General features: G+C 36.6%; 1 long non-coding RNA gene across 1 annotated transcript in view; it reads right to left on the reverse strand.

Moving 5' to 3' along the window:
- Positions 1-742: 742 nt before the first annotated feature.
- Positions 743-24,495, reverse strand: part of LOC145797943 (uncharacterized) — a 63,152-nt gene continuing 39,399 nt past the window's right edge. The window contains exon 2 of the long non-coding RNA XR_014339165.1: positions 743-968. This is a non-coding gene — a long non-coding RNA (uncharacterized LOC145797943). The remainder of the gene's footprint in view (positions 969-24,495) is intronic.

The following is a 24,495-nucleotide window of genomic DNA, read 5'->3' on the forward strand; positions in this document are numbered from 1 at the left end:
CAAATATTTCATAGATTATTTGACCTGTTAAAATGGGAAAGTTATTTATCTAATTCTACACTTAATTTTCTCACAGAATTATGAAAGATTTCTTCAAGTGTCTTGCCTCATTCATAGAATCCAATTTTGACAATCTAAGTTTGCCATCGTCTTTCATTGGAAACTTATATTAATATGAAATTGTTTTATTTCCAAAATGAGGATTTTGAAAATGTTTTGAGAAAGAAATTTACATGCACCAAATTCGTTGACTCGTGTCTTTCTAAATGCAATCTTTGTAATTGATGTTTAGTGCCGGCATGCATCACCGTGTGATAGTCTAACTACCGCCACGTACAACTTGTGGCGTTGTGTGTCATCATCTCTATAGATCATATTATCCCTTCATTAATTTCATTAGTTGCATTGCATACACCCATTTCACACAATGAACTATTTTTCTTCATAAATAGCATCACATGCTATACCCTTCTAAGCCTCCCAACAACTCAGTCTGGTGAAACACCCTCACTTTTCATGGATTTAGGTCCAAAGTCGACTCTGGAGATGGGAAGTCGAGGGAGAAAAGGTAAAGGTCCTTATAAAGGTGTCTGGTTGAGGGAAGGAAGATGGGTCTCAGAAATACGTATTCCAAAGACCAACTCAAGGATATGGTTGGGTTCTGTCACGCCCCACTTTTTATTACATGAAGTCATTACCAAATTCATGAATTACTTTCAATTTCAGAGATTACATGCGAAAATAAACTCAAATGTTCAACTAGTAAAAATGAATAACAATTCTCTCATCCAAATGCAAATTAAATACAACATAAGCATTCTAAATAAATTGCCCGAGGGCTTACATCATTAAGGAATCAAGAAGAAAGGTGTAACCCTTTTACATATATGGCATTCCGCCAACACAAAAGAGGCCCCGTGGCCAACAAATAAGAAGATCCAAATCTTGTAGCACATCCTGCTTAATACCTGAAAAAGATTCAACAACGTGGGATGAACATATAGTCTAGTAGGGATCTCTACATGATCCTCAACAATAACAACTTACAGATAGCTATGATCATGAATGCTCAATCTCGTACTAGAATAATAATGTGGCAGTTTATACAAAAATATACATAAGTATAAACTTTTCTCAAAACAGTCAATCCATTCAGCGCTATAAGCGATTCATCTTTCATTTCATTTCATTATCCTTTGTTCCCGAACTTTCGTGACAATAACATTTCTTAGAAAAAAAATTTCACTAAGCCTGTTATTTTTCTCCCATTTCCCATACTTACAACAGATTTGCCTTTCTCAAAACATATTTTCAAATACTCAATTTCCTTCACATTTCCCAAAATCCTGAAAATGGCATTTTGGTTTGTTCCCAATACATTCATATCTCTACATGCATGTGTTTAATAAAAAGGAGACAACAAATCATCAACATGTATATAATCAACAAATGAGGCAACTTGGCCCTCCAAAACTGTAACCATCGCAATCCAGAATATACTCAGGTACACTAAGATAACAACAATAAAAACTCTGCTCTATCGGCTAAATCAGTTCTCCAGACGCTAAGTTAGAAGGTAACGGTACCTCTGATTATAAGCGCAGACAGTTCTCCAGGCGTTAGCTGGAAGATAACGGTACCTCTGATTATAAGCGCAGGGTATAACACCAAAAATCACAATACAACTGGGCATAACCAACAAGTGTAATGCACACACATAAACTATCAAGATACATAAGCAATGTGTTAAAGTATATGAACACATAGGTGTGTGGAGTACATCCCCTATCTCCTCCCACACACTGACGTACATCCCCTATCTCCTCCCTAACCATTATACATATATAATGTATCTTAGCACTTCATTACATATAATGTTCAATTGACACAGACGTAATGCATATACAACAATTCAATATAACAATGTCATCCTCCACCGATGACCAACGACAAAACCTCTAGATGTATTATAGCGACCCCGGTATTCCCTGTTGTTGTTTAACTGTAATCCGGACTCGGTTCCGTAGATTCGTTGTGGTCTTATCCTCTTTTCTGTCCCTTACTCTTTATCTTAGAGTTTTGGGTTGTGTTGGTCTTGTTGGGAGTAAGTGTTCTAGAACCTAGAATCTTTGCCCAGTTTTTGACCTTTCCGCTTGAGCGGGGGTTTCGGCGCTCGAGCGGGCAAATCACCTTCCTAGTATTTCCTCTGTAGTGTTGGATGCTCGAGCGTGAGGTTTGACGCTCGAGCGGGAGTTTGTGTGAGACGCTCGAGCGAGGAGTTAGATGCTCGAGCAGGGGGCCTGTTCTGCAAAACTTCTGGATGGTTGTATCCGCCACTCGAGCGGGGTTTTTGGCGCTCGAGCGGGAGTCTGTGAGTGAGGCTCGAGCGGGGGTTTACACGCTCGAGCGGGGCGACCTGTATAACACACCGAGATTCAGCTTTTTGAATCACTTTTTGATTTCCTTTCTCTCTCTTACTTTTTCAAAACCTCCATTGGAGAGCACCTCACTCTAAAACCTAACTTCTCTCTTAGGATTGATCTAGCGAGAGTGTTTTCCCCACCTTGGGCCTTTGCAAGAAATGTGTTGATCGTCGAGGGCTTCGTTGTGATCCAAGAAATTTGGGGTTTGGAGCACTTTGATTTCGGGTCATCTTCTCCATTTGAGTTCTCCATTTGAGGTAGGGATTCTCCTTGTTCTTTTTCAATACTTCGTCTATAGATAGACATGTGATAATTTTATATTGCATAAAAATCATATCCATGTTGGATTTGTTTGAAATCATGAGGAGGAACCTAGGGTTGGGTGTTGGAAAATGGTTATGTTGTCATTAATGATTGTTTTGGGTTAATTGGAGTGTAAATTAACATGTTGTAGTTGATAGAGTAAAAAGCCCTAAATCATATATTGATTGATAAATTAAAATAGAGGATAGTGAATCTATATTGTAAACCTCTAGTGTTGATGTGGGTTGGGTGAAGGTGTTAATGCCTAAGGGATTAACTTTGGCTTTGGAATGGTTTGAAATGAATGTAGTGGACTAATGTGAGTTATGACTTTATTATCAATATGAGTGGTTTTGTAAAACAAAGGAATGAATTTGGTTTGTGACAACAAAAGAGACGGAGTTGATTTTGTGAAAACAAAAGGAATATAGAACTTGTTTTGTGAAATGGGAAAGGTATTTTGAAATACGTATGAAAATCGAATTGTTGTTTCATGAGTGTTGAACACACACATGTGTGGAATTGTATCTTGAACTACCATGTTAATGTTGTTGTCGGGTTTGTGGCCTCATAGTAATTGAGTTTTTAATAGATGTACTAAATATTTGCATCTAGAGGTTTTGTCCTTGGTCATCGGTGGAGGATGACGTGGTTGTGTTGAATGGTTGTGTATGCATTACACCTTTGTTGATTGAACATCTTATGTGATGAAATATTGAGATGCATTATATATGTATACTTGTCAGGGAGGAGAGAGGGGTTGTACTCCAGTGTGTGTGAGAAGATAGGGGATGGACTCCACGCACTTATGTGTTCATATACTTTGACACATTGTCTGTATCTGGATGGTTTATGTATATATGTTGTACATGTTGGTTATGCCCTGTTGCATTTCGATTGTTGGTGTTATACCCTACGCTGATAATCAGAGGTACCGTTACCTTCCAACTAGCGCCTGGAGAACTGAATGCGCTGAGAATCTAAGGTACCACACCCTTCCAGCTAGCGCCTGGTAAACTGGCATGTTGTTGTGAGAAGTGTATCTTTGGCTTACTATGCACATAGCTAATAGAGCAAAGTTTTGTTGTTGATGTTTCCGTGTTTTGGGAAATATCATGGATTGTGTTGATTATGGTTTTGGAGGGCCGAGTTGCCTCATTGGTTTATCTTTCGCATGTCGGTGAGTTGTTATCTCTATTTATAACAGTGCATATATAGAGTTGATTGTATCGGGAAGAAGCCAAAATGTCATCTTTGTCTTTTGGAAAGTGTGAAGGAAACGGATTTTCTTTAAAAGAAATTATAAATTTTGAGAAGGGTCATCTGTGTATGTTTGGAGAACGAAAGAGAGTAATGGGCTTAGTGAATTTATTTCCTAAGGTATTGTTAATGTTATGAAAGGTTGAGAACAGGGATTAATGAAAAGAAAGGGAAAGATGAATCGCCTATGGCGTTGATTGAAATGGTTGTTTTCAAGAAAAGTTCTTACCTATGTATATTTTGTATAAACTGTCACATTACTATTCTAGTATGAGATTGAGCATTCATGATCATAGCTATCTGTATGTTGTCATTGTTGAGGGCCATGTTGAGATCCCTACTGGACTATATGTTCATCCCACGTTGTTGAATCTTTTTCAGGTATTAAGCAGGTTGAACTGCAAGATTGGGATCTACTTGTTTACTGGCCACGGGGCCTCAGTTATGTTGGCGGAATGCCATTGTTGTAAAAGGGTTACACCCTTCTTCTTGTACCTTAAGTGATGTAAGCCCAAGGGTAATTTATTAAGTATGTTCATGTAATATTTACTTTGCATACGAATGAGAGTATCGTTAATCACTTCTACGGATTGAATATATGAGTTTATTTCCGCATATTATCCTTGTAATTGAATTAAGCTAAAGAATTTGGTAATGACTTCGAGTAATAAAAAGTGGAGTGTGACATGTTTGTATTCAATACATCTATTAAAAGACTCAACTATCGTGAGATCTTAAACCCAACAACAACGCTAGTATGATAAGTAAAGGTAAAACCCCAAATGTGTGTATTCAATACTCAAGATACAATATTTCAATTCCCAAATTCATTTTCCATTTTCAAAATCGACTTGTTCCACAAATTATTCCAAAAACACTTTTCCTATTTCCAAAACCAATATCATTCCTCTCATTTCACAAAACCAATTTCATTCTTTCATAACTTTCCAAATCAATTATGCAAATTAATTCATAACAGTAAATTAGGGTTTTTCTCTCTCTTTCTTAATATTGACCAAAAAGGCTCAAATGCTACCAGCAAACAACAATAACCACATTTGAGACCCAAAATACATATGTATTGGCCCAAAGAACAAAACCCCTCTTTTAATTTATCAAATCAAATATAAATTAGGGCTTTTTCTTCTTTCAACAATGATATACTAATTTACACCCCAATTAGTCCAAATCATAATCAATGATAACAAACCCATTTTCAAACAACCAACCCTAGGTTCACCCTCATGATTTTCAAACAAACCCAACATGGATATGATTTTCATGCAATACAAAACTACCACATGTCTATCTATAGACGAAGCATTGTAAAAGAACAAAGAAATCCCTACCTCAAATGTGGAGCTCAAATGGAGAAGATGAAGAATTTCAAAATGCTCCAAACCTCAAGATTTTCAGATTGATAGGAAGCCCACACCAAGCTTTACACTTTTTACAAAGGCACTAGGGTGGAAGATCACTCAAACTAGATCAAACCCTAGAAAGAATGTGTATTCTAGAGAGAGGAACTCTCAAAAGAGGGCTTAGAAAAGTAAGAGAGAGAAAGGAAATGTGAAAAGTGATTTAAAATCACCCAGCTGCCAACTGATATACGTATGACCCGCTCGAGCAGAGAATAGGACGCTCGAGCGTCAAACACAAAAACTGGACTCGCTCGAGCGCAAGAATACCCGCTTGAGCTCTAAGACACAACTGCAAATTACACCCACTCGAGCGCAAAGGAAAGCCCGCTTGAGCGTAGATTACACTCCTCCAGTATTTTTTTATAGACATCGAACACCTGCTCGAGCGCCAAGAGGCCCGCTCGAGCATGACCCGCTCGAGCGTAAGGAAATTCGCTCAAGCGTGAAAAACACATCTGCAGTAGTTTTGCAGACGCACAAGATACTGAAAATATGCAAACTCCGCTCTAGCGCGAAAAGGGTCCGCTCGAGCGGAACACCAAAAATCCGGGCAACAAGGAATGGGACTAAAGCTCAACCAACCTATTCGAAACACGTCTAATACAACCCAAAACTCAAATACAACGAGTAAAGGATGGAAATGAGAATACGACAACAACACATCCACAGAACCGAGTCCGGAATACAATAAAATAAAGAAAGGGAAAACCGGGATTGCTATAGGTCCTCATTCCTCGCCTGAGAAAGCAGCTCGAGTTTATGATGCTGCCTTGTATTACATAAAAGGTGAAGAAGGTTCATTCAATTTCCCTAACCATAGAAGGCCAGATCTGGCTAATGAATTAGTGGGTTCGTTGGCCAATGATGAAATAAAACGTATTGCAACAAAGTTTTCATGTTCGGATGATTCGGGGGCAAGATCAGAGCCTTCTCTGATGTCGTCTCTTAGGGCAGATCATTTGTCGCTTGAACCTTCAGGTTTACCAGATCCACAGAGTACAACTGAAATGGTTGCAAATAAGGTTGATGGTGAACTATATGTCCCAACTTTTGCGCCTGAGAAAGAACCGTTTGTCCCAACTTTTGTCCCAAAGGAACCATATGTTCCTGCTTATGTCCCAGAAGCGGCCTCCATGTCACATGGAAATTTACAATTAGATGAGTGATTTACGCTAGATTTCATTAATTACAGATCTTAGATATATAATATCATGGATCCTGTTAGATTGTGCTAGTATATGTAGGATCATTGTCAATGGAAGCCTTGTCGTAGTGAAGGTGGTTTGAGTCAATTTTAGAAAATCCATTTAACGTGTCTTATCTTTTCTTTTTGTTCTCTTAATTTGTCAACAACAATGTTATCAAAATCATATGAAGAAAAAAAAAAGAAGTAATCACAAACTTGTATCGTTGGTAACTTGAATCATGACATGCTTTTTCATATCATACAATTTCTTATTATATCATGATTCAATGTGTATTGTATGATACATTAATCTTTATCTTCTCCTTGAATTTAGCTCTATTAGCATTTTTTTTTCCCTTCACTGTCAATCACCATTTCTGACGTTCATTGAACAATCATGAATCATATTCTCATAAAATTCATTACAAAAGATACCAAATCCATATAAACTCACTCACAATAAAAAATGACTCCCATACTTTGTTGTTGCAAAAAAAATTGAATTATGCCAATGGGTGTAATTTTGGTATAAAAAAACAAAACAAAACAAGACAGAGCACAGCGAATATGACAAACCTGCCCAGAGGAGTGGAGAAGGCCAGGGAGAGGACGCATGTAGACCTCATCAGTGAGATGACCGTTAAGAAAAGCATTCTTAACATCCATCTGATAGAGAGGCCAAGGTCGAATAGCAACAACAAAAATCAAGGTACAGACATTAGTCATCTTGGAAACAGGGGTAAATATCTCCTCATAATCAATACTATACTGCTATGAGAAATCCTTGGTAACCAAGCGAGCTTTGTATCGCTTAAGAGAACCATCAGAATGAATCTTGACTTTATAGACCCATTTGCAACCAACCAGACTCTTGCCAGCAGGCAAAAGAACCAACTCCCAAGTGTAAGTCTTCTGCAAGGCAAACAACTCATCCTTCATAGCTTGAACCCAATTAGGATCCTGACAGGCCTCCATGTAAGACTGAGGTTCTGAAAAAAAACTATCATAATAGATAAAAAAAAGTACGATAGGAAGGAGAAAAATATGTATTAGACCAACCCAACCTGTTTGGAGGACGACGCTCACGAGTAGAATATCGATGTGCAGCGGGATCAGAGTCGTTAGAAGCAGAAAGAGCAACAACAAGAGTGGAGAAAACTGGTAATGGGGGAGCCTTGCGACGAGAATAGACCAACAATGGACGGAAAAAAGAAGCTGAAAGAGGAGAAGGAGCCATAGAAGACGCAGACAGAGAGATAGGAATGGCCTCAGGAGGATCAGTGGAGGGCTACTCAACAGGAGGGGTAGAAGGGGGAGAAGATAGAATGAGCTCAAGAGAAACAGTGGAGATATACTCATCGGACGGGACCTCAGAAGGAAACGGATCAATATGAACCAAATCCTCTTTGTAAACTCAGGCATTGAAAGAAGGAAGTTGAAAGTAAGGTAGACTTTCGAGAAAAGAAATGTGATGGGAGACATAAAGACGACGGGAAACAGAGTCGTAACACCGATAGCCTTTCTGAGTAGGACTATAACTAAAAAAAACAGAGGACAAACCGGGCACTAAGTTTGGTCCTATCTTTACAGGGAAGAATGACAAAACAAGCAGACCCAAACACACAAATGAGGGAGTAGTTAGGAAGTTAGGAGAACAAAGCCTCATAAGGACACCGACCAGAAAGAAGAAGAGTAGGCATGTGGTTGAGAAGAAAAGCAACAGTAAGAACTGCCTCCCCCTAGAACGAAACTGAAACTGAGGCAGAGAGAAGAGACCTAACTATCTCAAGGAGATGACAGTGTTTACGCTCGACTTGACCATTTTTGGTAGGTGTATCTGTACAAGAAGTTTGGTGAATGGTATCCCAATTGGCCAAATACTCACAGAACTCATTTTTAAAAATTCCCCACCCAAGTCAAACCATAACACTTTAATTGTAAACCCAAACCGAGAAGTGACCATAGACTGGAAAGTACAGTATATCTGGTAGAAGTTAGACTTATGAGTCATAAGATAAACCCAAGTATAACGGATGCAGATGAAACGTAATATTCTCACACAAGCAAATGGTAAACAATCATCAGCCCAATTTCATGAATGGTCCTAAAGTAACCACACAAACCCTATACACGACCCTGAAAGAAGCAAACCATGATAACAAAGAGAATAATAATCTTAGGAAGGAAAAAAAAAAAAAAAAAGAGAAACAAGTTGTCTATAATAATCAAAGGGTTACATATAGGTCCATGACAATTAAATTAGTTGTAGTCTACTACCTCGTAAACACGAGTAATAGACCAGTTACATAGCATGTATACCCAATTTTGTTTTGGCGGGTAGGGGTAACACTATGTCACATGTATGAGTGTTGGGTACGAGTGCATATCTAGAGGCTGGACCCATCAAACCTTATATTTAACCATACACGGACTCGGCAAAAAAATTCATATATATACATATATTTTTTAATCTATTTTGTGATGTCAGATAAAATAGTGTTGTATGTAAATTACAGTGTCAAAAAGAAATTGTACTCATTTGATAGCAATAATACAATAAAATATACATATAATGATAGTGTGAAATACAAATATATAAGAATTGTTTGACGAAAAGTATCGAACATGTATACCACACCCTTGTCCAAATGTCAGGTGTCTAATCACGAGTATTTGAGTTATTTTTGAGAGCCCATGTAACAGAGTTGTAACAAATAAAAACTTGAGTCTTCAATTTTCATAGCCACCTCCACACCCTTGCCACTGTCCCCCTCCATCTCTCCAAAAACCCTTCTCCGTCACCTTCACCACCACCCACAGACAAAGGTGCTGACACAAATCCACGCTTCTTCCACTCTCTCGCTCTTCTTGATTGACAAAAGCAATTAGCTTGAAGTCGCCAAGCAACTGGACCTCACTTTAGGTCAAAAGTCAAGTGGTGGATTGGTCATCACTGTGAGCTTCATGCTACTACCTTTAATTTCATATGCAAATTCACGGTTTCAAATAAAAAATTGAGTAACTTATACCAAAAGTCCCTAAACTTTTCACTCTAGTATAAGGGTTTAATCTATAAAATTATCTCCACTGCAATATCCGCAACAACAAAAAATTGCATGGGATATCACCACTCTTGTGGGGTTCATGCTCCCTTTCTGTAAATACTTCTTTTACGAAGCTTTTTTACGGAGTTATTTTTAAATTTTGGTTATTTTGGAATTTATTATTTATTTTCTTCTTTTTTTTTTTTTTTTTTTTTTCTTTTGAGTTGGCTTCTAAATATTAGGCTTATGATTAATAGAAGACACTTAAGATATTGAGATTAATATTGAATACTGAGCATTAGGGTTTCTTTGATTTGGCCTCCTTTTATTTACACAACACTAGTAAAAATTTGATTATTTATGACAATTTTGAATGGCTTGTGATGCCATTGGGACTCATTAATGCCCCAAGCACTTTTATGCGGGTAATGACTCAAATGTTGCAACCACTCTCTGGAGTATGTGATGCGTATTTCAATGATATTTTGGTGTATAACCGTTGCCTTGAAGATCATTTGATTCATCTACAATATGTGTTTGACACAATTGGGGGGTGCGACTGGGCAATTTACTTCTAGCCCTATAGGAAGAACATGGAGGGATAGATTGATGTATGCGTTTATGTTCACCGCATTGTCTGGCAGTGGCAGTGCTCATGCTCTCCTGTGGTCAGCATGGGTTTTGGTGTCTAGTAGTGGCGATGGTGTTGTCTGGTAGTGGTCATGGTGAGTAGTGATGACCTGTGGTGGTTATAGAGAATGGAAGAGGGACAAATGTCATGGAGAGAGAGAGAGAGAGAGAGGCATATTTTTAGTGGGCCCATTGTTGATGTGTATGGAATCTTGTTGAATGGTTCTATAAGTAATTGGTTTTTTTCTATTAAATTAATCAACAGTTGAGATCAATTATATGAGATCCAATAGCTAAGAGCCAAGGTGCATGAATATGCACACCTTTTATGAGGTGTGTATGGTAGAAGTTCTCGGATGATTAATGTAAATTTATTGAGCTCGAGAACTAAGACGACCTAATTTTGAAAATGTAAGATATTTCAAAGTTTTCATTGTTGTACGCCATGCGATGATTATATTCTTATCATCATTAGATACATCTTACTTAAAGTTCATTTTTTTTTGTCTTTTCTTTACTTGGTTTTCTTGCTTAAGAAAGGACGCAAGTGTGATTGTGAACTATTTTTTTTTAGTTTATCTATGGTTGAATGATGAATGTCGGTGATTCTGGTGAACTACTTTCAACTGAATGTGGGATGTGCTGTTTTTCTACTTTGGTTGAAACTATTTTATGAATTCTGACTTGGTCAATCTTTTGGTTGTTAATATGATTGATGTGCTCCATGTGAATCTTAATTTGAATTTTTAATTACACAAATCACTAGGGAACATTCGTTAGCACATAAATTTCAACTATATAATGGCTAAGCCTAAGATCCATATATGAATTGATCGAGGTTTATATCAATAGAACCAAAAAAGTCTTCGGAATATAAGCAAGATAAGTGCCACATGGAATCTTCAAAGTTCAAGAGACAGTATACCCAATCAAAGGATAACACATGTAGAACCTCCAGTGGAAATGCTACATTGGAGAAATTTAGAAGATGATCATTCAAGTTTAAATTCAAAATACAGGATATAATTGAACAATATATCACAATCTCATACAAATTCAAATTACTGATAATTGATTCTTATCAATGGCCCTCTATAAATAGGAGAACCAATGCACTGCAAGTAGTGTTTTCTACATTCTGTCAAGTGGAGCTCTTCTGCAAACCTTCAAAGGTTCCAAATCTGCAGTTTGGCTTTTCTTTGACATAATTGAAAATTATTGCATTGTATGATATCATGTAATCAAGGGCTCCAAACTCCCAAAATTTTAATAAAAGAAACATTTCCTTTTAAATGTCTTCTTTTCCATTTTAACTCAAGTTCTTTATTAATTGGAGATTTTGCTTATATTGAGCGAGTAATTAATGATTTGGAGCACCAAATTGGAAATAGAAACCTACAAACAAATAATCAACATTGTTTATTTCAATGACTAAATAATGGATATTTGCATACAGACGTTTCGAAATGCAACTAAAAATTTTACATTTCAAAAATTGTGTCAACAATGCCAAACAAAATAATTGCACGTGTCTAAGCTATTACACATATCTCAATGACTCAATCACCTCGGAACAGAGCCAATTTCTAACATATATGGATATATGAATTCCTGTACTGACATAAATTTATGTTTTATAATGCACATAATTATGTATGTATGCACACGTATATGTACATTGGTATGTAAGTTTATTCACTGTTCTCTGACTGTGCCTTTTCAAATGCTTGTCCATAATCTCTTGTAAGCATTAGATGCATCAAAAGTAGCTTTTAGGAACAACCACAGAAGTTAACCAGACTAACATAAACACATAATAGGGAAATAATTCCAGACAACTATTTCAAGCAATATATATATATATATAAATATAATAAATAAATAAATGTGACTTCAACTAGCTATTTTGGTTGGCTTTTTATGAAAAGAAGTGCAAAAAAGCGGAAAAGTAGAGAGAACAATTGATTTTTTGATAGTGACGTTTTGACTTTTTAGCTATTTTAGATGGTTCCCAAACTTGGCGGCAAATATAACCTTTAAATACCAGGTTGCCAAATCCATATATTCATTCAAAACAAGACACTATATTATAATTCTCATATCTAACCATTAGAAATGAAAAGCAACTCTAGGAGGGTTGTACCCAAACCTTAGGAGGAAGAAATTGATAATTCACTCTTGCTGCTTGAACAGGTAGTAGTTGCCATCGATGGTGGTTCATAAATTCGTGCTTTTTTCAAAATTTCTGCAACCACACAATGCTTATGCTTGCTCAATGGCCTAGAAGGGTCCAATCTAACCTGCAATTACAGCTTCATACAATAAGGTTCACTGTACTTGGAAAGTCATTAAAACTCATAATCACGATGATAGACTAGAAAAGGAAATATCAACTTAGCAGTACATGCGACCATAATTCTCAAACGACAAATATAAATATATAAAAATCAGTGATAATCAAAACCAAACAAAGCAGTTGTCATAATGCTTGTGGTCAAAATGACAGCTTATGCCCATGAGATAAAATAACAAAACGGTTAAAAGAAACCATTAAGTATAAGGAAAATATTTGAGACCCCTAAAAAAACTCCCCCTATTTGACCCACAATGATGTGGCATGATAGGTGTCAACTTTTGATTTGTCATACACTCAACCTTATAGGGTCTAACTCTCTTGCCATATCATTGTGGGCGAATTTAAAGGTCTAAATTGCGGATCTTTAGCATTTCTCTAAGTAGAATGATAAATGAAAACCCAAACAAAACACAGTATCACAAGAAAACAAAACCTAAATTACACTAACATCAATATTACCACCATAGTTATCAAATCAAGAATCTTATCGTGAATCAAAATCTTAATTTTGCAAATCAAGAAGTGCATTAAATTGAATCAAATCATGTGCAATGTTGGTAAAAGCATACTTAAAGCACAAAGCGCCACATCAAAAGAGTACGCATTTACAAAATTACACTAAAAACTTTTTTTTTTTGGGTTCATTTTAATAAGCTTAAAGAGGCTTTTGAGATAATTACATTGGCCACCTCTTTAATAAGCTTGAAGAGGGTCTCCCTTGAGGTTTTAATTCACATAACAATTAGGCCCATTTTCATCAATAATTCATTAGTTGTGGGGATGAAAAAATGATATTGGCATCTCTTTACTACTAGCAAATATTTATCTTTATTTATTTCAATGTCTACCCACCATCTACATTAATTTTGGTCGCTTTAGTCTTGTTATAAGGGAGATCAGCGTAATTATTTCAAAAGTGTAGGGCCAAGTGTATTTTTTTAAACCACAAGGGAGGTGAGAGTAAATTACCCTTCATTGTTTTAATCTTAAGAGTGCTTTTATTTTTTGTTTAAAAAAATATAATTTGTTATTTTTAATCTTTAGGTTGTCATAGTACTAAATGAGCCCTCAATCATTATATTTAGGATTGTATTGGCATAGAAACCGCTACTTACCACTCTAGTGCTTTTCGGTTATTGCCTTTTAGGTATACTAGTTGGACCCACACATGGGGGTCACATTGTAGTTGGAGTGCTTATTTTATGTATGTATATATTGTACCATGTTGCCTGGTAGTGTATTGTATTCGATTTATTAGATAATCGAAAATAGAAGAGGCAACTATTAATTCCTAAGAATTAAGCAAAAGTGTAAATCATGGCTATGTTCCACCAATGTAGCTGCAGCATTAGGTGATGCGTGGTATTCAAGGTAAAGAAGAGGATAATAGCCACAAAAGGATTGGAACATATCAATATTGGAATCAAGCAAAAAAATTATAATAAACATAATTGACTTGCAGGATGTTCATCCACTTCTAACAAGCAGTATTCCTCATACAGAAACAAATGAAAACAGTACACTCAAGGTTTTGAAAAGCGGTTGCGGTTGCCGTAACAGTGGCGGTGGCACAGTTGCGGTTGCGGGGTGTAAAGGCCGTAGCGTAACGGTTGTGGTAACCGAAACCGTGAATTTTTTTATTTTTCGCACAATTTGAAAAAAAAACTTATCAATACGCATATTTTTTTTTCCATGATCATATTTATTGGGTTTAAAATAAATATTGATCAATTTTTGTAAATTTTTAACTATGATCCAATATATTTCATATTTTTAAATCACTATAAACTGAGTTTTTTACATTTTATTTTAATAAATGACTTTATATTATACAAAAAATCAATCACTAACTATTATATATAAAATAAACAATAACAAAAGTAAGAGAATAAATAAGAGCCTAAATATATATATATGCATATTTTAACCAAGCCAAATAGATAATGACCACACATATTATTATTATTATTATTATTATTATTATTATTATTATTATTATTATTATTATTTTCAAACAATATATAGATAGACACACACAAACAAAATGGTTGAGTGATAACAACTGAATAGAATAGCATAGGTCTTACAACTTCAACAAATCAGTAACATGCTCTTCATCTTTCCTCTTCTCTCTCTATCTCTTGCTCCTCCATTTTCTCTCTTTATCTTCCCCATTCTCTCTATCCCTCTTCTCCCATTTTCAGTTTTTTTTTTTTTTTTTTTTTTTTTGTGTTTTTTCGAAAGAAGCAATTCAGAACCGTTACGTAACGGTGCGTAACAGGCCGTTACGGCTGTTACGACACCATTACAACCGTGATGACAACCGCTACGGCAGCTGCTACGGCCGACACACCTGTGAATCTCAATCACACTGCAAAAGCGACCGTAACGGGTGGCGGTAACCACCACAACCGTTACGTAATTGCAGCTGCTTTTTAAAACCTTGAGTACATTAATCAATTGCTTTGAGATGATCTCAATCTGGAATCACTAACTTTAGAATCAACATAATTAGATTATAAACCAACTATTTTGAGACTGCCATTTTAGGTATTTAAAAAAAAATGAAGGGATCGGATATAATACAATGCATTCTCATTTATCATGCATAGATCGTTTGACAATCATTTGGCATGCAGCAATTTTAGCCTAAAAGTCAAAAAGTTACTAAAAAAAATCAAAAAGTCTATAACCTATATCAAAAAGTCAAAGATTCCATTTTCTCCTTACTTTTTGAGCATTTTTTTTTTGTAAAAAGTCAAAAAGTCATTCCAAACATACTAATTTTTTTTTTTAACCTCATATATTAGCCAAAAAACTAAAAAGTTACTAAAATAGCATGTTCCCAAACGAGACTTTAATATGCAACGGATTAAATATCCTTCGAAGGATACTGAGTGAAACAGATCTTGTATTGGTCTCTACTCCTTCACTGTCTTAATTCACATTATTCTAATACACAGATAAATTTCCAAACAAGTACTTGCAAGTCTCCTCAAAGCTATTGAATACTTAAATTTTCTTACCATAGACATGTTAAGAGAAAACAATGATACATAAAAAAAAATTAAGTCAAACACATTTGCAAAGAATAGGGGAATGGCTCTAGAAATATGCTCAGATTGTCGAAAGTGCAGTCTGCAAGTCGTTAAATGGCCACAGTAGCCCAAGAAAAAATGATAAAATGTTTCATACTGAGTTTTAGCTTTTTCACGTTACGCTTTGTAACAACCCAAAAATCTGGAAACCCGAACTAACAACTATATTCTTCATTGACATCAATTTCTCATTAAATCATGCGAAAGCTTATAATTAATCTCAATCATTCAATAACCAAACCATACTAAACCCAACATTCCATTCCTAGATTTCTTAAGAGATTACAAAATGAAATCATAGGTGTTAATACATTCATCAATCCTAAGACATGAATCTATAGCATGAGAAATAATAAAATGAAGTCTAAACTAACACAAGTTTTATGTCTTAAAGGTTACAGGTTCCAAGGCATAGCCCGGTTACACCAAAAGGAGTTACACAAACCAATACAAAGAAGCCCTTGGCTATACAAAAAATATACACAATAAACGAGCTTCAAGCTCCAAAATCCTCCCAAGTCATCACCTTGGCAGAGGCATGCCATCAACATCTGAAATTTGACGGCATTGGGATGAGCATTGATGCCTAGTAGAGAGTATCTTAATGAAATATATGATGCTTGACACTGTCATGCGGTGAATACATATGAAATGCCATGCCAAAACATAAGTTTTCATTTTGAGAAATAATTCCATGCACTAGTTCCAAAACCACAATTCAAATGCTTTTCATTTCGATAGAAAACAAGGCAGTAAATACAACTCTGGTAATCTCTAGGCTAGTGTCAGCAAGTAGTCTCATAGAGCACTACCAATCCACTTTACCGACTCTTAACCGGAAAGAACTTGGAACCTACTCCGTGCATGTTTTTGATCTTTCACCATGGACCTAAAGCCAAACTAATTACCACAACTACACCCCCTAAACAGATTCACCACGGTATTTACCTATTTTCTCAAAAACAATGCAATGGTTCTCAATACAACCATTTTCAATGAGATTCTCAAAATCCGAAACACTGAAATTCCAATTCCATGATACGTTCAATGAAATGCATGATTTGTAAACATTTCAATTTGCCTAATTCACATGCAATTCTACAACACGGCAATTCTATCCTCCACCGATAGCCAAACAGTCATCTCTAATTTGATAATTAAAAAATAACAACAGTTTACGATCCAACATAATCTCAAACTTTTGAAATCAATATGATTTTCTAAAAAGCCCAACACATCACAAGTGTTCAATATTTCATCATTCCTCAAGAGTCACATGGATCTCATCAATACAAACCCATTGTAAAATCTTTACATTTTCTAGGTTTTAGGGAAATTTGGGGGTTTCCTCTCAATGCACAATTTTTCTCAAAATCCAAGTCACCAAGTAATCATGAGAGTGTTAATTTGAATATTAAACAAAACTTATGAGTTTCCCTCAATTTATGCAATAGTATATACATAATCAAAACCCTAGTTTTTCTCCAAACTTCTAGCTATCAAGAATAGCACATAATAATGCTAAATAATATGCACATCATTAAGAAAGTCCCTACCTCAAAAACTAGGAGAGAATGCAAGAACACCCAAAACTCGGTGGTATGAAAATGCGATCTAATATGATCAAAACGTTGTCCTTAGCGTGCTCTAGCTTTTGGCCTTAAGAACTAGGGGTGAATTTGTACTAAAACTGGATGATAACAAGGTTGGAAATGCTTGGATGCTCTCAAATGGCGAATAGAGAAGAGAGAGAAAAGGAAAGTGATCAAAACAGATTTTTTTCTGAGACTCAGGTTATATTTATAGTCTAGACCATCATGGGCGCAAACTACACATCATGGACGCGAATAACTCAATTACAGGCGCTGTCAATTCCTCGCGGACGCGACCAAGCTGGTAGCCGGGCCACTATCGCAGGTGAAGCCACTTTCCGCAGGCCAAAGTATTGCATGATGGTTTTGGTTGCAGGAGCAACCTTTTTCTGCAGAGAAACTACTGCAAGATGGTTTTTGTCGCGGCCTGGTTGCAGCCCTTCGCAGGTGAGATGGTGTTGGTCGCGGGCGCCACCAAGCAAGCAGAAGGCACTGGTTCTGTTTTCTAGAGACAAAAAACCAATGACAACCTGTGCACAACTCAATCAAATGAAGTAGGAAACAAGCTCAACAAGTGTAATATCTAAACGAAAAAAGTAAAAAGATCAGGTCTTGACCAGGGCCATTATACGCTTCATCTCAATTTATTATATAGGTGACTTGGGGATCTCCTTTCAGTCCTCTGATCACATCTATATAAGTGTTGCATCTAGTATACTTCATTGTTAATTAACTAAAGCTAAAGTTAATCTGCCAAGGTCCAGATATTGGATAGCTACATTGCATGCATGCGCACATATGCAGTTGTGTGTTTTTTTTTATCAAAGAAAATTTAGTTTAAGGCATCCAGGCCTCTAGATGTGGAGCTTGTATGATTTATTTGGAGGATATTTGCTTTCACAAGGATGAGTGAGTTGTTTTAGAGCAAATGAGAGTGTCCTCAAATTTGTGGTACGCATAATTAGAAATAAATGAGAAGCTAAATCAAATCTACATTAAGAATGTATTATCAAAAAAATAAAAAAATCATCAACAAAATATGCATTAAGAAAATGTGGATATTCACAGGGGAACAGCAATAGTGAAGGCATACCCAAAAAAGGGAGAGAGAGAAAAAAGCAACAGTTAGGGCACTCTATGATAAAAAGTTGCAATTGTAACGGACAAGGGTTTTGCTGATTCCCGGTAATGCTTTATTGTAATTTTATCACATCCACTAATTAGTGCTTCTTTTTCATTGCATCCCTCTACATATCATATATAGATAAAGAGTGGTTACACAATTGAACTTCGCAGATTTTTGTTATCAATTTTTTTCCTTCAATGTTGTTGTTCCTTTATGTACACATTGGGTGAATTTTCGGAGAAAGATATAGTTAAAAAAATAAAAAATAAAAAATTTTAAGCTGCTGCTCAATTCGTTCTATCCCTTCACAATTGTCACCCAAAACAGAGGAAGAAAATGCAAATATGGTCTCTGGTTCTCAAAAAGTAGAAGAAACAAAAAAAACTTGTCTAAACAAAGTGGTTGGGAATCCTGGTAATGGAAAAAAAAAAAATCCTACAATTTCAATTTCTTGCCTATTCTAACAAATATTTTCTCGTATACCAAACAGAGAAAGCTATAATCAACATCATAGGCTCCACCACCAGCCACCGGCAGAATACACATACTCCTTCTAGGGGGAGTCGGAGGCAGAAGCTTTGACATCTAATAGAAATAATGTCAAACAATTGGATCTCATATCAATGGAACAATAACTAACATCTAGTAGTTAATCTAATCCCATAGTTTTGTTATTACGACTCTACCATCCAAAATAGTTTTGTTCTTATTTGTAGTTCTTTACAAATCCAAAATGAAAATCATATGATACGAAGTCCACGTCATTGTTGATATGCAGTGGTTTCTGAGGTGAATGCAAAATAAGAAATTGGGCATTTTTTACACGAGTTGTGTTAAGTTGACTGGTAAACATAGGCATAATACAAAATGCAGGAAATTAACATATGGTGAGGACTACCAACTTTTGTTGCCAACATAGCATACTTTGTTCTTCAACTACACTCATAATGGAGCGGAGAACATTGGCTATCTACGAAATGCAGCCTTCCAACAATGAAGCTGGTGTTGAAGAGGTGGGAAAGAAAACCGTCAATCTCAAATCTTAAAACTACGAGGAAATAACATTTTCAATGCAGCGAACTTGGGAGCTTCCCATTCGCTGGCTTATCAGTTTGGAAGCTTATAGATGCTTTAGTAGCAATGCTTTTTTTTAGCATCAGCAAAGAATTTTAATAAAAAAGAAGAATGAGAGAGAACAAGAAGTCCTCAAACAAACAAAGAAAGAAAAGGCAGAACAGTCAAAACAAATAACACTAAACTACTAGCACTAGAGATGGCAAACAGCAGCCCAATCCCTAGAAATCAAGAAAAATGGAACTCCTTTAAAAGGAGGAGAAGCAAATGCCCAAAATGAAGCCAAGTATCCCGTCCTATCCCACAAAGACTCCGCATCTGATTCCTGCCGTCAAAGATTCGTGCATTTCTCTCCAACCAAATAGTCCAAAAACTAGCAATGTTATGCTTGTGAAAAGCTGTATGTTGCAGTAATTCTCCTGTTTTTTTTAGCACCTAATTTTCCATTGATCTACCAAATTTCATGCCTTCAAACCGATGAAATTCTTGTGAGCCTCAAAAAGATGGTGCTTGCAGTATCTCACAATGCCAGTAGCCATAATAAAGAGGTGTGCAATATGAGATAATAAAGAGGTGTGCAAGCTGGTGCTAGCAGTAGCTCACAATTCCAGCCCTTGTCTTTTTACAAGTATTCATCCACTAAATATTTTTGCCATGGGTAGGAGATAAGAAAGCTAAAGGTACTTGTTTAGCTGTTTAAATCCAGGTTAAAAATCTGACTCTTGGATTCCATGAATCACAGATCATGGCATGGATTTCCATGCTAAGGCACAATTTCAACTCCTAAGATTTAAAATGTACATACCTATATGCAAATAGGGATGGACAGCCACCCCAAAGTTTTTTTTTTTTTTTTTCTAGTTCTATTATAGTAGGTATTAGGCTACGAATATTTTCAAATTATATAGGCTCTCCTCCATATATTTTTTTAGAAAAATTAATACTCACCCCCCCTCCCCCCAAGTTCTTCTGCTTTGGTTTTCACTTAAAGTTCTTCTGTTTTGGTTTTCCTTTGCAATCCTTCTTTTGTATCAATTTTCAGTCTTATAGGTTTGCGCCCGTAAGATTCTTTTAAAATTCAATACTCCCCCCTCTTAAGTTTTTTCTGCTTTTGGTTTACCTTTTCAATTCTTTTTTTTGGTTTTCCTTCACAATCCTTCTTTTGTTTCAATTTTCATTCTTCCTTTTCTTATTATTTGAATTTCTTTTTCAGCTCGTCTTCCATATTTTGTTTTCATCTCTCTTTCAATTTCTTCTCCTTCATTTTGATTTTGGTTTCTTCTTCCCCTATGTTTTGATTTTCATTTCACTTTTCAGTCCTCTTTCTCCTTCTCTGTTTCGGTTTTCACATTGTTAAGTACATTTTTTTTGTGGCTTTTTTATGAATCTATGAACGGTGATGAAGTATAATGCTAACTTCTTCCTTTTTTGGGTAAGTTGCTAACTTCTTCCTTGTTTTATTGTATAATGTATACAAGCATAGAAAAAATGAAAAATTAACCTTATCTTTATTTACATTGAAGCTTTATTGAATAGATGCCTATAACATAATTTTGATAGCTATATCCATATTAATCATACATAAGCATGCATGATTGGATTTATTAATTGTATGATTCTATCATTTAACTATAAGATTAAGCAACTTTTTATTTGTTATAATACAGAGAAAGGTAGAACATATGCCTCTAATTCTAGAATATGGAAGAAATGTTAACTTGAATTGATTAGTATTGTATAATATAGTGACGCAAACAAATTATACCACTAAATATAACATCAGATAGTGTATATGCTCGAGATTTTGATATTTCTTCTGTCATGAAATGTTTTATGTTATAAAAGAACGTCAAAAACAATTCTAGATGCCTAACTTTAGTAATAGATAGAGCAATAGTTCCTAGATCTATACATATGTTGACTAGAAATATGTGTGTACATCCCTGTAAGCATGCATACATATACACACGCACAATCAGAACCACGTGACAAGCATATAATTGAAGACTATGATTGTCTTTCTTTAGTATGAATGGGACTGAATCTGTAGGGAAACAATTTCATGTTGGGTCATTTGCACAAACCCATGCATTACCAGGTAAATGCTTATCCGGAGAGACTATTTTGGTCCATTGTAGAACTTAGCCATGTTACCTCAACATCTAGTATTTTGTATTCCTCTGGGCATTTAAAATAAATAAATAAATAAAATCTAGAATTTATCAGCGAGATCGATGCTCAGCACTTGTACTGGAGTGTCCAGAAGGGGACACCACGTCTGACAAAACAGAACAAGCATGAAAAACTGAAAATTACCCATAAATTTAAATTTTTGTGAGACAAAATAAGCCAATTACAAGCCAAACAACATCAGAAATCGGAAAACTTCACTGCAGATGCAAAAGGACAATAGAAAGATGTCCTATATTGCTTCCAATTATAAGCTACCATACCGAGTTTCAGCTGGTGCCTCAAACTAAGAAGCAATGCACCGTATGTGTGTGCATTCATCTACATCTATTCTGTGTACATATGTATATATATAGAATGAAACAAGATAAATTAGAAAGTATAAATGAATCCTACATATATATATATATATATGGGGTACTAACCCGGTCGCCGATGTTGCAGAGGTTGTGCTCATCATGGGCCATGAATTTGGAGGTGCGCTTGACGTATCGATTGTAGAGCTTGTGGTGGAAAAGCCTGTCGACCGCCACAACCACCGACTTCTGCATCTTGTTCGACACCACCATCCCCACCAACAGCTTCATGTTTCTGTCCTGCCAATACAGATCAATTCAAGTAAAAAAGGATCAATTCCTCCAAGTCAAAAGGTAACCTTGTAAACACAAATTTTAAAACATGAAGGGTGTGTTTGGTAACGTTTACGTTTTCAGTTTATATTTATAATAATTTTATAAATTGATTTTTGTTTATTTTTAGAAAAACATAAACTACAAACGCGTTTGGTAATTGACAAAATGTTTAAAAAAAATTTTAAAAAGTGAGAAATGACAAGTGGTGGCAAGTGGCGGCGGAAGACGGTAGTGGAAAATGGTGACGGTGGGTGGTGGCGGGTGGGTAGTCGTGGTGGGTGGGTAGGTGATGGTGGCGGGTGGCGGGTGGTGGGTGGTAGCAAGTGGGTGGTGATGGGTGGTAGCAAGTGGGTGGTGGCGGGTGGTTGGTAGCGGATGGCGGGTGGTGGCGGGTAGTGGCGGTGGGTGGGTGGGTGGGTGGGTGACGGTGACGGGTGGTGGGTGGTAGCGAGTGGGTGGTGGTGGCGGGTGGTGGATGGAAGTGGCATGTGAGTGGCGGATGACGGGTGGTGGTGGATGGGTGGTAGTGGCGAGTAAGTAGCACGTGGTGGTGGTGGGTGGGTGGGTGACGGTGGCAGGTGGTAGCGAATGGGTGGCGGTGGTGGTGGCGGCGGGTGGTAGGTGGTGGTGGCAGGTGGGTGGCGGATGGCGAGTGGTGGTGGGTCGGTGGTGGGTGGATGAGTGGTTGACGGCGGCGGGTGGTGGGTGGTGGTGGTGGGTGGTAGCAAGTGGGTGGTGGTGGCGGGTGGTGGGTGGTGGTGACAGGTGGGTGGTGGGTGGTGGCGGGTGGTGGTGGTGGTGGTGGTGGGAGGGTGACGGTGGCGAGTGGTAGGTAGTAGCGAGTGAGTGGTGGTGGTGGTGGTGGGTGGTGGGTGATGGTCGTGGCGGCGGCGGCGGCGAGGGGTGTGTGGTGGTGGCCAGTGGGTGGCAGGTGGGTGGTGGCTGGTAGGTGGTGGTGGCAGGAGGTGAGTGGTGGGTGGTGGTGGCGTAAGATGGTGGTGAAAAATAGTGGCGGGTGGTGGCTAGTGTTAGGTGGTAAAAAAAAAAAAAACTCAAAACTCAAAATGGAAACACATTTTTTGTGTTTTCATTTTTTGGCCAAATTTATAAACTGAGGCCACTGATTTATAAATCAAAAATTTTACCAAACAAGTTTTTATTTGAGTTTTTAAAATTTTTGTAAATATAAACAGAAAACTGAAAACGGAAGTGTTACCAAACGGCACCGAAGTGTTTCAACACATTTTAAAATTTTATGTTACAAATGTCCACTGTTTAGTTTTTTGACTAAACAGTATTGATTATTTGAATAGCAGGTTCTTATTTCTGATCTGTATTTCAGATCGTTAATTACACATTTTATACAAATGAAACATCCGATTGATAAAAAAACAAAATAAACAACAAAAGACAATTTAAAAAAAAAAAGAAATATTTTATTGAGATTGTTATGGGTTTTGAACCCTCGAATACAAAATACAGTTTGGGTTTGGAACCCTTTACCTATTCATCGCCATTAGCGTAGGCTCTTGAGTTCTCTAGGCTTATCTTCTTTCTTGTAACGATTTGTTTAGCTCTCAATTTCTTTCTCTCTCTCTCTCTGATCTTTTCACTTCTGATTCTCTGATCCCCGTCTTGTGTGATGGCCCTCATATTTATGGAGGGCCATCAGGTGATAGGAATGCTTCATCTTCAATTTGAATTTCAAATTGAATGATAGCGCCATTTGAATTTTGAATAATAGCGCTATCTGATTAATCGTATATCTTATTAACCGGATTGATGGTTTCATCTTGTGTGGTGTCCTTGCTGTAGGCTCTACAGGTGTCATCTTTCGTAGGCTCCACGTGTCATTTGAGCATCTTGAATAACATTGTTGAGATACAACGTCGTTTTACTTATGTACTTCAACGGATCATATTGATCTTTTTTAGGAAGTGATTACCTACAGCCTTCTTATTATAGGCTCTATACGTGTCATAAATTTAGTTAAAATTTATGTGCCAACAAATGCCCCTCATGGCTTGCACAAGTGAATTTTCTTAACTGTGCGAGTCACGACGATTTGGCACTTTTTTCTAGATGATCTTTAGGTCTTGGATGAGATTATTTCTTTGCTTTGGTCCCTGGTTTTTTTTTTTTTTTTTTTTTTTTTTCATA

This window comes from Camellia sinensis, chromosome 1 (genome assembly GCF_055761805.1).
Source record: "Camellia sinensis isolate YWXY chromosome 1, ASM5576180v1, whole genome shotgun sequence".
Taxonomy (NCBI): Eukaryota; Viridiplantae; Streptophyta; class Magnoliopsida; order Ericales; family Theaceae; genus Camellia; species Camellia sinensis.